The sequence below is a fragment of the Furipterus horrens genome, unplaced genomic scaffold, assembly GCF_987537825.1.
Source record: "Furipterus horrens unplaced genomic scaffold, mFurHor1.1.pri manual_scaffold_2, whole genome shotgun sequence".
Classification (NCBI taxonomy): domain Eukaryota; kingdom Metazoa; phylum Chordata; class Mammalia; order Chiroptera; family Furipteridae; genus Furipterus; species Furipterus horrens.
Genome location: NW_028327172.1, coordinates 1,223,474 through 1,237,345, shown reverse-complemented (window position 1 = coordinate 1,237,345; position 13,872 = coordinate 1,223,474). Strand labels below are relative to the sequence as shown.

The 13,872-nt window shown below is 66.0% G+C and overlaps 1 long non-coding RNA gene across 1 annotated transcript; it reads right to left on the bottom strand.

Moving 5' to 3' along the window:
* Positions 1 to 5,931: 5,931 nt before the first annotated feature.
* Positions 5,932 to 12,382, bottom strand: LOC150017344 (uncharacterized). The gene is made up of 4 exons (XR_016514359.1): positions 12,325 to 12,382; positions 7,781 to 7,837; positions 6,974 to 7,242; positions 5,932 to 6,312 (listed from the first exon to the last, which is right to left on the bottom strand). It is a non-coding gene; the product is annotated as an uncharacterized LOC150017344 (long non-coding RNA).
* Between the last annotated feature and the right edge of the window lie 1,490 nt (positions 12,383 to 13,872).

Below are 13,872 nucleotides of genomic sequence, written 5' to 3'. Positions count from 1 at the left end.
CTGGCTGATCCCCACAACCGCCAGCCGGGGTCCTTAGAGCGGAGGAGCCCCCCACGGCCCAGTCCGCCTCTGCCAGCATGGGCCCCGGGACTCCCCCGCCACCGGTCCTCAGCTCACCTTCCGCCCCAGGTGGCCTGCTGGCTGTGGCCACCTCGGCTCAGGCTCCCCATCTGCAGCCTGTCCCTGCCTCTGGGGACCCTACCCCTGACCCCCAGACGGGCCCTGCTGGCGGGGCTTGGCACCAGTCCCCACCCTCCGAGGCGCGGGCCCCCACATGTCCCAGGCTGCTGAGCCGTCAGAAACTGGGGCCCGCATCCCAACGGCCTCGCTCCCACCCCCTCGCGGCCCATCTGTGTTTTGGGAAAACAGAGCCGGCGCCCTGCAACCTGCCGGTTTGGGGCCAGTCACGTGGGACCCGGAGTGTTTGTTCTTCACGCCCCATCCAACTTCAGAGCTGGGCCCCTTCCAGCCGGCCGCCGGCAAGGCCACCTGCCGCTGCCCCCCGACACCCCCACCACGCCCAGGGCCCACTTCTGGGGACCGCGCAAAGGCCTTTCCCTCCCCAGGCCTCAGGTCCAGGGTTGTGTGTCCGTCTACATGGTGGCAAGAACACCATGGTGAGAAGGTGGACCTGGGGACCCTGGGCTGAACCCGGGACTCTGAGCCTACAGCTCTGGCTGTCCCGCTGTCACTGTCCCTCCCTGTCCCTCCTACTCCGCCCTGGATCCCTTCTGAGGTCTGACACACTCAGTCTGTCCAAGGGCAGCATCAAGGGCACTAATGAGAACAGGGTGGAAGGTGGTTTTCTTCCCTCAAGGCCTGCACAGTGGGTTCGTCCTGCCGCCTGCTGGGGGTGCGCCCCCCACTCTGGTCAGCTCTGGGAAAGGAGGGGCAGAGAGGCCACGGGAGGAAGAGCTGCTGAGCAACAGGAGAGAGGGGGGCCAGGGTCCCCACCTCAGCCCCAGCTGCAGTCAGAGCTCAGAGCAGGAGGCAGAACGGGATGGGCAGGCTGGGGGTCTTCCTGGATGAGGTACTCCCGCACAGTTGCCCTGACCTTGACCAGGTGTCCACGTCGGATGTCAGTGTTCAGAGCACCAGCCCAGCCGAGGGTTTAGCTATGGTTCCAGCCTATGCTGCCTTCCCTAGAGCCAGAGTGGCAGCTGGTGTCCCCAGGCCCTTCCCTGCGACCGGGTGTGGGTCAGCCCTGGCCAGAAAAGAAGTCACAGGCTAAGTAAGGTCTGGGCACAAGGGGATGGCTCCTGGGGGTCCCTCCTCTCCAGGCACGTCTTCAGCAGGGAGGGCCAGCTGGAGTGCCACCCCTCCCACCAGTGCAGGGCCGAAGCAGGATGGCTGGTGGGCCAAGCAGCGCCAGCACTCAGGGCTGCGTGCCTCAGTTTCCTCATTTGTCCTGCAGGGCTGCTGACTGGGCCCTGTACTGGCCTTGGGGGGCGGCCCTCCCAGGGCCCGGGGCTGTTCTTCCAGCAGCTCTTTGATCCCGCACTTAGCTCAAGCCCCGTCCCCTTCCCCATCCCTGCACGGAACTCATCCTCTGTGGGCCGGGCGTGAAGGTGCGGACGGAGAAGGCCATGGGTGGGCCACGGCCTGAGGACACCTGGCCGGACTCTGCGGCTCTCGCCTGTGTCTCTGGCAAGTCACTCTCCCCTTGGGCCCAAATGCCAGGGGGCAGCCTTGTGTGTCTGGTTCTGCCCCGGTATCGTGGGCAGAAGGAAGGTGCAGCCCCCGTGGGGACCAGGTGTGGCCTGTGGCTGCGCCCCAGGGGAGGCGGCCCGAGGTTGGGGACAGAGTGCTGACAGCACAGAATGGGTGGGGAAGGGGGCAAAGCCCCAGAGAGCCAGGCAGGGCAAGGGGGGGTTCCTATGGCACTGACCGTGCCTGGGGGAAGGCCGGGCAGCTCTTTGCACCCCAACCCCCAGTCAAGGGAGCCCCGTGTTACCTCCCCTCTCAACCCCCAGATCTGGTAAAGTGGCCCAGGTCAGGGGCTCCCAAACTCTGGGCTTCTTAGGAGTCGGGCCCCACAGCAGAAGGTGATCTTGAATGTCATGCGTGTGAATGATCCCGGCAGCATCCCCCCACCACCACCCGGGTCCGTGGAAAACCTCCCTCCCTGGGGAGCGCTGGCCCCGGGGCGTGGATGTTCTTGGGGCCATATTGATGCGTTGAGGCAGCGGCTGCACTTCCCCAGGTGGCCACAGGGTGTCAGGCTCGGGCCAGATTTGAAAGCCTTGCAGGGAAGAGCAACACCCTTGCCACCTCTGGGTCCCTGCCTGCCTGGGCGGGGGGTCCCCAATGTCTTGCTTCTCAGTGACAGGCCTGATGTTATTATATGCACACATAATACAGTCCCCTGTAAGGCTCAGAACACAACAGAACCTTCAGGCAAGTGTCCCGGGGGAAGTGCTGGCTTGGGGCACCCACCTTGCCACACCTTGGGGGTGGGGGGAGCCCCGCGGGAGGACCCCCCCTCAGGGCCCTGAAGCCCGGAGGGAGGCAGGTAAGAGCCCCAGATCCGACTGCAAAGCACAGAGCCCCCAGCACCCTGACACTGCAGGCAGGGGCCTCCCTCTGTAGGGAGAAATGTGGTGGCTTTGCACCCCCGGTGCTCGCTCTCGGGAGTCAAGAAGGTCGGCCCCCACGACCCGCGGGCTGTGCCGTGGTGATTCCAGAAGCGACCACCAGGTGTCAGCATGAGGCCGCCTAAGCCGCCAAGGGGAAGAAACAGACTGTGAGGGAATGAGGTGTCCCTCACCCCTGTACCCCACGTTTATCCCTTCTGTGCCCCCCGCCACCACTTGATGTCCCTGAGCTCAGTGCCGGGAGTCACAGTCGCCACCCCCAGCGCTTCAGAGGCACCAGGGCTGGGTCCCCCACGGCCTGCCCCTCCTGGGCCTTAAACACGGGGTGCCAGGCTCCCATGGAGTGAGGCAGCCTGTGCTGGAGGGGCCCTTCCGGGGGGCAGAGCTGGGGCTCCGGACCATCGCAGAGCTCAGATGCAAGACTCTTGGGAGCAGAAGGTCGCTGTGTGCGTGGCTGCTTCCCTCTGCTCCTCCGTGCCCCACCTTCCCCGTGGGGTGTGTCCCCTTCCGTGGGCCTCTCCTGAAACTCCCGGGCCTGGGGTCCCCCCTTCACCCTCCCCAGCCCCACCCGCATCTGAGAGTCTCGGCCACGTCTCCCAGTCGGGACCCGGCCCCCACTCCTGGCCACATCGGGGCCCCCTGCCGTGGACCCCAGGGGACAGCCCCAGTCCTGAGCCTGCAGGCCGCAGAGCGCAGGGCAGAGCCGTGGCCAGCAGGCGCGAGCGGCAGTGGCGCCCCAGCTGCCTCACGCTGGCTCCTGCGCGGTGGCCTGGCTCCAGCGCCCCGGGGCCTTCAGCACCATCCGCGCCTCCCCATCCCGGAGCCCAGAGGAGCCCCCGCTGCCCTGCCCACAGCAGTGGTGTGGTCCCTGGGCGTCTGCGTCCTGATTGGCATCCCCGACCAAGCGGGGTCTCCCGGGAGGCCGACGGTCATCTCCCGAGGGCCCAGTCCCCCCACGGGTGCCCCCGCCCTGCAGCTGAGGCTGGGCGCAGGGAGGGCGTGGACCGGCGCGTCTGCGCAGTGTGTGTCTCTGCCTCTCCGTGCAGGTTTGGGGACCCAGCTTCAATTCCCAGTGACATTTAGTCCAATCAGGCGGCCTTCCATCACTTGCCCCCCCGGGGGGGGGTCTTGGAGCCTCTGCCTTCACTGGGGTGGGTCATCTAGGCCCCAACAGCTGCGAACTGGCCACCACCACCCCCGGGAGCCACTGTGAGCAGGACACTGCTGGTCCCACACTGCCTGCCCCTTGCCGGGCTGCCAGGGGCCTAGCAGCTACAGGGCAGGGGCACGTCAGGGCCGGCTGGGGAAGGCGACACTCCCAGATGGGCCCCCCGCCCCTGGAAGGGGACAGGACAGGACTATGCTGTGTAGCAGCTGTGCCGGGACACCTGGAGGTTGGCTCTTCTGACCGCTCTTTAAATCTGCCTCTTCCCCCTTGTGCCCCTCCCCCATTTTACCCGTGCCATGCCCACCCACATTCCAGGGCATCGAGTGACTGCCAGGTGTCCGTCCAGTGCAGCCCTGTTCACTCTCCCTCCCCCCAGCCCCCGAGCACTCGGCCCCTCCTGCTAGCTGGCAGCACACTTCTGGCATGTGCGCAGGCCCACAAAGCCCCTTCTGCAGGGCCAGGGGCGGGTCCAGTCCCCCCCCCCCCCCCGCCCCATGCACTGTGCCCGGGCGTGGGACCGTGCCCCGGCCAGCTGCCCCAGAGGCCCCAGCACCACCGACTTGGTGCAAAGCTACCCAAATTTGGAGGGGCTGGAGGGAAGGCGTGGAGATGAGGAGGTGAGGGGCGGCACAGTCTCAGCTGGCACGTGGGCAGGTGTCCTGCTCAGCGGTGCCAAGACCCGCCGGCGGCTAGGGGCCCGCTACCATGCACACCCTAAAACTGCCCTTCACCATCTCTCCAGCCTCCGCCTCGCCCTCCTCCTCCTCCACGGCCGCCCGGTGTGAGGCTCCGGGCACCGCAGCCAGAGCACCCCCTGCTTTGGCGGCGGCTGCTAATATTGGCCCGGCCGGCGGATCACCGACCGGGCAGCTTCGGCAGAGAGCCTGGGGCACCGGCGACTCCCCGGTCCTCTTTATCCACCGCCCGGGGGCTTCGGGGACCACGCAGCGACTAGAATACAGGTACGTGGGCCCCCCTCTCCCACGCAGCACCTCTGGCGCCCACTAGGCGGGGGGCAAAGGCTTGGGGCAGCTAACGGGGGCCGTTTCTGCAGCGGGGGCAGGAGAGACAGGTGGTGGGCGGGGGCCCTCGCTGGGGCGCTGCACGCAACCGCAGGGGCTTTGGTGAGGAAAATCGGTTTCCTTTCACTGATCCACGGGCGACACGGGGCGCTGCGCCACTCTCCGGGGCAGGAGGGCGCAGCTGTCTTGGCAAGTAAGGAAGGCAGGGATTTTCTGTGCAAGAAGGCCCCGCGGCTGCACCCCCCCCCATCCCCACAGAGACAACAGGAGACACGCAGAGGACCAGAGGCCCCGGGTTTTGAAGCAGTTTTTTTATATACCATTAAAAAAGTCAAGCTCCCCGTCTTCCACCGCCCGCACCTCCCAACCGCACTGAGAGGCTCGCCACATACTGGGGGCAGCACAGCGAGGGGAGCCGTGTCCCTGACACCCACGGCGGTGGACTTCAGGGCAAGCTTCTCCCTGCCTGAGAGGGTGCCAGGGCTCTGGGCACGCGGTGAGGTCTCCCTCCCTTGACCCAGGGCCCCGGGCGCTGCCGTCCAGACTGCCCAGGGCGGGGTTTGTGGGGGGCAGAGAAGCCCACCTTCCTCCACCCGTGACTGCCTTCCCAGGGCAGAGCCGTGTCCTCTGTGTGGGCCTGGGTCGCTCTTTGCTTCCATCCAAGGTGGGACTCAGGGGGAGTGAGGGGGGCGTTTCTATACGTGCTGTGGTCCCCACGACAGGCGCTGTGTGCAGCCCCCACCCCGGGCCTGGGCAGGGTCTCCTGCCCTCCGTGGGCCCGGTGGCTGGATAGCCCGGCTCTGGGTGAGCCCCGGGCCACCTCCCCTGCCCCTGCACTTGGCAAAGGGAGAGCTCAGCAGACGGGCAGGGGCGTCTCTACTCAGACCCTGACAAGGTGACCTGCAGGCTTCCCCACCGAGCAGCCAGGGGAGGGGAGGGGCCCAGGGCTCCGGCTTGGGGAGCATTTATTTTAAGAGAACGCCACTATGTCTTTCCAGGGGCCGAAGGGTCACCGCTGAGCTCCTGGAGGAGGAGGCGGATTCCAGCCCCCAGCCCCAGGACCCTGCCTCTGCGCCGGCTCAGCCCCCCGCCCAGCCGGCCCCCCAGCCCAAGCCGAGGCCCAGGCAGAAGCAGGCCAGAGCCGCCCGCGAGCCCAGCCCCGAGGCCGGCTGCTGCAGCCTGTGGCCCAGGCGGCCCCCACGAGCTCACAACTGAGGCCGCGGCCGGCAGCCAGCCCCTCGGAGGTGAGTGTCCCTGGTCCCCTGGGCTGGATGCAGGTGCCCACGGGCACACTCCCCGTGGTCGGACGCGGGCCTGCCATGCCCGGAGCAGCCTCGGCAGCGGTGATGGTGTCCCCTTTGACAAGGAGCTGAGGCTCCTCTGTAGGCTGGGGTGCATTCAGAGTCCCAGAGCTGGTGTCCCGGATTCAGGCGGCCGGCCCGGGCGTCTCTCCCTGGGGGCTCAGGCGTGGGCAGAGCAGGGTCCCGGTTGTCAGGGGCCCAGCCGCGGGGTCCTCGGCAGGGCATTCCTGGGAAAAGGCCGCAGGGAGAAGTCAGGGGTCACGGGGAGGCCAGATGGAGGAGGAAGGGAGAGGAGGGGACAGGACGAGGCGCCCGCAGGCCCCGAGACTTGGGCCTGGCTGCTGGCTGTGGGGCCTCCACCCAGAGCCTCGACCTCTCCACATTCTCAACTGCCAGAGCGGGTGACAGTCGCAGCCCTGCTGGCCCTCCGAACTGTGACGGGCAAGTGAGGTGTTGACCAAATGGCGTGCGGTCCTGAGCTGGGTGTCGGGAGCCCCTGCTGTGTGGGGCTGGTGGGGCCTCCTGTGTGTGTGTTGGGGGGGCGGTGATTAGGGAGACGGGCTGCCACGGCCACCTCCGACTCTTCCGGAGCAAGCTGGGTGGGGGCGTGGGGACGGCAGAGTTCCCTGGCCAGGTGCTGGCGTGGGGGCCGCTGTGGGACTGGGGTGGGTCTGTGTCCTCAGGCCTGACCCAAAAAGCGACAGGGGCCACCTTCAGAATCTGTAGGGACAGAGCCACCCAGCAGGTGACCCGTTTCCAGGCGGGTCTGCCAGTCCCAGAAAAAAGCCCCAGAACATTCTCTTACAGACACCAAATCAACTGGTACAACGGGACCACGCCTGGGTCGCTCTGTGGCCACCCCGGGGCCCCACCCTGACCCTTACATACTTTCGGCCTTCGGCTTAGTGGCTGGCAGTGCCGGTGCCGTCGTGTCCCGAGAGCTCTCGTTCCGCCAGGGCCTCTGTCCCCTGCGTCCAGTGGGGCTGACCCCGCGCAGATGCCTGGTTCCCGGAGCCAAGTGCACAGGCCGAGCCCTGAGCGGGGAGGGTGAGGGAGGGGCGCCCAGGGACCCTCCGAGATGGAGCAGGGTTTGCAGACGCTGGGCTTGGGCCCAGGGAGGGGGGAGCCGCCGGTCGGAGCCAGAGCCGGGAGGAAGCCTGGGAGTGAGAGAGGCGGACTGCTCAGGCGGGCGGACGGAAGGGCGCGGGCGGCCGGCTGGTGTGCACGGAGCCGGGCCGGGCTGCGGGGCCAGGCTCGCCGGGGTGAGTCCGGAGCGGAGCGCGTGGGGGTCTCTTCCCTTCGAATCCGGGTTTGTGGACCCAGAGGGGAGGCCCGCGCTACTGCTGCCCGGTGCTGGGGAAGGGTGTGAGGGCGGACGGCCTCGGGGCTGAGCTCTGAGCAGGAGCCCCCGGGCTCCACAATGGGCTGCGGTCGCTGGTGGGGCCCTTCCTGCCCTGGGGGGCCGGAAGTCGGGGAGCCCAGGGTGGCCGGTGCTGGCGGGGGGTGGCCAGTGACCTTTTTGAGCCCCAGGGCGACCCGGACCTTTTCCACCACGCCTGCCCCTTCAGCCACACTTTTGACTAAATAAGGCAAGCGCTCTTGGGCAACCCCGCGGGGGAAGGAAGAGCGTGTGTGACCCCCGCCCCCGCCCTGACGGCTCAGCCTGGCACCCCAAGGTGGCCTCAACATTCCTACCTGCGAGGTCCGGGCGTGTCTCCAGGCACCAGGCAGAGGTTTCTCCAGGGCGAGCACCTGTGGAGGGCAGAAAGGGGGCAAATGGGCCTCTGATGTGCACGACCCCCAGGCACCCCATAAGGGGGAAAGCCCGCGGCCTAACAGGGCGTTCAGCCCAGCGGCCACGCTGCCCCAGCCTGGGAAGCGGGCCTGCACGGAGAAGGTGGGGGACCCCGCGCAGGGCCGAGGGGAGCCTGCTCTGTCTGTCTGTTTGCGGCAGACGCCCTCATCCAGGGCTTGGAGTCTGCCCTGGGCTCCCAGGGACCCGGGCTCACAGACGGGCGTTATTTTAGCGCTCTGCACCCCAACATTTACAAGTCGCCACGGAGTGGGGAGCAACTTCCACACAACCGGGCGTCTGCGGGAGGCTCCCCTTCTCCCCTCTGCCACGCGCGCGCACACACAGGCCCTGGCCTGGTGCAGAGGAGGAGGGGGCCGTCCTGGGTCGGGGGGAGACAGGCCAGATGTTCTTGGAATGGGACGTGGGGGTGATGGGTGTGGACTGGAATTCGAAGGGGGAACATTCCCCACGTGCCTTGGGCTCTGGGTGGAAAATGGGATGTTTTTCACAGGGGTGGGGGTGGGGGTAGCCTTCCAGTGTTGCCAAGCTGATGGGAGAGGCTGCCTCAGCACCTGTCCAATGGCATTAACCCTTGTCTTCCAGTGCCAGGCTCCCAGCGGTCCCTTCTAGCTGGGGTCCCCGCGTGGGGTGACTGTGGGGACAAGCCATGCCCTCTGTCCTGGCCCCCGCCCTACCCCATTTTGCTACATCCCCCCCCCCCAGCAGTGCCTCCTCTCCAGCAGCTCCTCTACCCAGAGATGCCCCTGGGGTCACTGCCCCACACCCCAACACTGCCCAATTGGGAGGGGGTGCCCCTGTTCCCACCAGCAGCGCCTGGGAGCTAGTGGGTTCAGGGTGTGCCTTCCCAGCTCCCAGCCCCCCTCAATTCCCAGCCCGTGTAGGGCGTCCTTTAGTGAAACTCATTAGAAAACGAAAGGAGACACCTGGCACCCCACGACCGCGCAGTCCTGCCCCCACCTCTGTCCCCACGTTCTCTCCTTCGTCCCCATTTCCTCTCCTTTCCTGTATCACCCGAACAAAACTGGTTTCGCTGCAGTTTGCGGACTAGGCAAGACCCTGGCAGCGCTCGAGGAGCACCGGGGCGGCGGGGGCGGCCGCCGGGGGTGCTCCCGGGCCCCCAAGCCGAGCTGGGGACGAGCCTGCCCGCGGCGGCGTCCGGGCCGCGGCTTCGCCTAGGCTCGCAGCGAGGGAGCGCGTGGGGCGCGGCGGCGGGGAGCCCGCGGGGCGGCTGCGAGGCGGCCGCGCGGGGAGCCGGGGCGCCGGGATGCCCGGGGCCTGCGCTCCTGCGGCCGCCTCGGGACTCTCGGGTTTCTCCCTCCGCCCGGACGCCCGAGGAGCTTCCGCCACAGAGACCTCTCGGTGACGAGAAGGTAGAAGAAAGGGCGGCAATGTTGCCCCGGGCGCGCGCCCGGGGAGACCCGCGCTCCCTGCCCGCGCCGCCCGCGCCCGCCGCGCCCGGGGACGGTGCCCCTGCTCCGCGCGTCCCCGGACGCAGTGAGGCCACAGCGGCGCCGCTTCCCCGACCCCCCAAACAACCCCCTCGAGCCTGGCCTCTCAAATGCAGACCGGTCTCCGGGTCACCAACCCACCCGGCGACTTCCCTGTTCCCCGCAAACCACGGCGGAGTTTCTTTTTCTGGGCTCCTTCAAGTCGCTCCTGGGCGCCCGGACACATTCAACACTCTCCCCGGTCGCAGGAGTTTTCTTGAACGTTAATTTCCGGGACCTTAAAATCTATGAAGCCCCCACTGGCTTCCCCAGATTGACCCGCGTGGCCCTGGGTCCCCAAACAACTGGGCGTTTCCCCCCAGGCGCCGAAGTTTCACACCCACCCGGGGTCCTGCACCACCAATCTGTGCGCCCCTCGATTTCAGCATTAACCCCGTCCTGGGGTCACGCTGGCCAATTTGCCTGGCTCCCCAGAAGTGGGATGGGGTTTTTCTGGTACTTAGGTAAGCGTCCCAAAACAAGTGGCACTTTTTTTCTTGTGTCCCCACAATGTTGGACATTAACTACGAGGTCTCCTTAGCTTCCTGTCCCTGTGCTGACACTCCCACACTGGTTTCCCACAGTTTGGGATACTATCTGCAGGGTTCCACAAAAGTATTGGCCCCAACCTGGGCTCCCTAAATTTTACACGGAGTCCCAGGTCTTCCCCCCCCAACTCCACCGACCCTGCAAGACACGAGCAAATCACCCAGAACCCCCAGATTACCATTCCTAGCCTCCACCGGGATTTAGGAATTTCCCGGAGCACACCAACCCCCTTTCTGAATCCTAAACTGTCTGTTTTCTGGTACCCTAAATCGCACCAGCTCGAGGGGGCGATTTCTGATCTCCCGAATGCACTGAGCCTTTTTTTCCTGGTGGGCCACGAAGATTTGAGGCATTTATTTATTTCCAGGGCTCTCCACGCTTCCTGGCCACGGCTAGGATCCTCCAGACGTAGACCCTGTCACCCAGCCTCCGAAAGCGCCCTGGGCAGTTACCCGAGATTTGATGTGCTCAGCTGTGGCCGTGGGCTACACAGGTTCCCCGGATCTCACCTGGACCCCAGCTCCCCCCGGGCCATGCCCCCCACACAGAACACCAAACCTGTGCTTGTTACCCTCGGCTCTGCGGAGCGTCCCCAGCAACCAAATATTCTAGGCATTTTCTCTGCATTCTAACACTGAGTATTTTAAAAGCCCCCACGTCCCGCTCACTGTCCGACAAGGACCCGGGTTTTCTAAAATTCAAATGCTGATCAGAAACCCTGGCCGGCACCAGACCCTTCTCCTGACCACCGATACTTGCATTTGCTGGGTTCTCTCAAAGAGGGGGCACTGGCCTCCAGCTCGCCCCCCCCACCCAGGGGGTCACAGAATAGCACCCGTTTCCCCCACTGAGTCACCCCAAATTTAAGTAACCTTTCCTGGGTGGCCCATGCAGCTAACTTTGGACCCTGGTTCTCCAGGCCCCATGACTTAGGAACGTCTAATCCTCCTAAAAGTTAGACATGGAGCCTGATTCCCCTGAGGATGTGCCTCAACTTTCCTGGACCCCAGGTTCAAAATGCCTTTCCGGGGACCTCACATCAAAGGCCCTGTCCCCACCCTCTGCAGTAAACTGAGGTTGTTTTTTTTCCCCTCCACAAAATGACTGAGCTTTTTCTAAACATCAATTTATGGGTTCTCTGACTTTCTGACCCTTTCCCTGAGTCCCCCTCATTTTAGGCAAATTTTCCATGGGCCCCCCCAAATGAAAATGTGCAGGGACTGAAAAATACCCCCAGGTCCCAGAAATCCCAGGCAGCACAGGCCTGTGTCCACTAGCTTCCTCCCCATAAACCAAGGACTCCGAAATCTAGCTGTCAATCTCCAGTGGACAGTTTCCAGGGACTCCCCCAAATTTGGGCCATTTCACTAGGGTTCCCCAAATGCAGACCATGCTTAGGAAAACAGGGTATTTTATCCTGTTCACCAAAAATAAACAAACAGCGGGTGAATCGATTTAAAAACTGAAATATAAAAGATGTCCATTTTTCTGCACTCCCCCAAAGTACTGATCACACCCACGTTCCCCCAAATTTAGATCGCACTTCTAGAGTTGCTAAAGGTCACTGAAAATTCCCCGGGAAGCCATGACAACTATGCGCATTGCTTTCCCTGGGCCCTGCGAGCGTCCAGGCCGCTGGAACTTGCGTTTCTAAATTGTGGAAATTAATCTCCACTTTCCTCCACCACGTGGAGAGTCCGCCCAGGTCCCCCAAATTGTCCATTGTTTTCCTCCCTCAATTTTAGACGATGTGCCTCCAGTCCCGCCAAGTTTCATGTAGAAAGTTTTTCTTGAGTCACCCAGAAAGCTACCTTCCCACAAATCGTCTGGGGTTCCCCCAAGCACGCTGACAAGGATCCTGGGTTCCCCTCGTTTTAGACTGGGATCCCTTCGCCCCCAATCGCAGGGAGTAATTTCCACTGATCCCCAAACTTGGGCTCTATTTTTCTGGAGCTTCAAATTCAGTCTTGAATCGCAGTTCCCCGCATCAGGGAGCCTGCCCGGGGTCCCCTACTTGGGGACACGTTCTTTCCGCCCGCAAACGAGACAGAGCTCCCACCTACGCCCCCCGATATCTGGGCATTGTTCCCGGCCCGCCCGCGGCCCTCCGCAGCCTCCAGCCCGGCTTGCGGTGGGCGCTGGTCTCGGGCCTCCCTGCGACTCCTACGAGGTCCCCGGAGCTCCTCGGATTTAGGAAATTTCTGTTCCCCATACACCCTTAGCCTAGCAGCGTGTTCGCCAGGACGTAGGCAGAACTTCTCCCGCGTCCAGGAAAACGACTGGGCATGGCCCCCAGTTTCCCCCAAATTTGGGCATTGTCCCCGGGTCTTCCAACGGGCTGGGCGTTGCCCCCGGACATTGGGGACGGCCTCCGGGGTCTCGCTCACCTTCAGCAGCGTCCACCGCCCGCCGCCCAGCGCTTGCTTCTGCCTCAGCTCCTCGCGCGCCTGCGGACGAAGCCTGCAGCCTCCCGGGTGAGCTCCCCGCAGCCTCCGCGCCCGGGCCGTCCTTCCGGCCCGCACCGGCCGCGGCCCCGCCCGGGCTGCTGCTCGCCTCGGGCGACCGCCGCGGAGACCCGCGCGGGGCGCGGTAACCCCCTGCGGGCTTGCCGCTGGGCGGCCGCGCTCGATGGGGCCTGGCGCCCCGAAACCGCGCCGCTTTCGATTGTTGCTCGAAAGGATCGTAATTGTGGGGAAGGCGCCTTGGAGGTCCCGAAGCGGGGCGGGCACGGCGCCGGGTCGTAGGAACGCCGAGGAGCGGCGCGCCCTGGTCTCGCGGCGCGGCGCGGGGGCCTCCAGCCGCCGGGCCGAGGACTCGGGGAGGCGCGCGCGGAGCGCGGGCGAGGTGATTGATGGCGGAGTTAGGGGGCGAGCCTCGCACGGGCTTCCGCCGGCAGCCCCTTACCCGCGGAGAGGCGCAGGCGGCCGGTGCTCGGGGGCGGGGGGGCAGGCAGGGCTCGGGCGCCTGTGCGTGGTTTTGTACCAAGTCACAACGAGTTCTTACATCGTCGAAACTCTCCAGGAAATGGTTTCCCCGGGCTCCCATATTATCGTGGGGGCCCCCGGGGCTGAACCCCAGTCTACGCAAGTCCAACGCACTGAGGACGGGGAACCATTACCCGGATATTTGGGGTGGGCCCCCAAAGCGAGCTGCTTAGACGCACCCCGGTGAGCTCGGCCACGCAGGTAGGGTTTGAGCAACACTTCCCGCCTCGCTGCTCCCTCCCCACGGGCACTCGCGGCCTCGCAGGTCCCACGCCCGGCGCAGATTTGGGCCCGGCCCGCCAGTCCTCCGAACGGGCCGCACCTGGCGGCCGCCGCGGCTGTTCCCCGGCTCCCGCGCGGCACCGGGGGGCGCTCGGGCTCCGGCTGCGGCTCGGGACGCAGCGCTTGTTGGGGCAGGTGGCGGCTGCGCGCCGTGCGCGCGCCCAGGGACTACCCTCCCCCCTTCGCCGCGGCCCCTGCGCAGTTCCCAGAGGGACTCGGGGACCCTCGGGGACCCTCGGGCTGCGCTGAGCCACCTGCCCCCTCACTCCGACGGGGCGCCCACACCCTGTAGCCCCGTGGCGGAAAGTGGGGACGCCCGCCACCACGAGGGCCCGGGACATCACCCACGCTGCGGGCCCGTGCTGCGCCCCCGCACCCCGCCCCGCGCACAGGCGCAGGGACCCTGGCTACCCAGAACCCGAGGTGGGGCCCCTAAACACTTGAGAATGGCGACTTGGGACTTGGCGCTCACGCCGCGGCTCCCTGCCCCCAACCCGATCTCACCCCCTTGCACCCTCCGTCCCCTCCCCCACCGCCCGGCTCCCGGGCCCCCCGGCCCGCGCCCCCTCCCCCTGGCTCCAGTTGCGGAGGCGGGCCGGGGGCGGGGCGAGGGCCGGGCGCGCGCCCATTGGCGCGGGCTCCAGGCCAGCGGGGCCCAAGCGGGCGCCG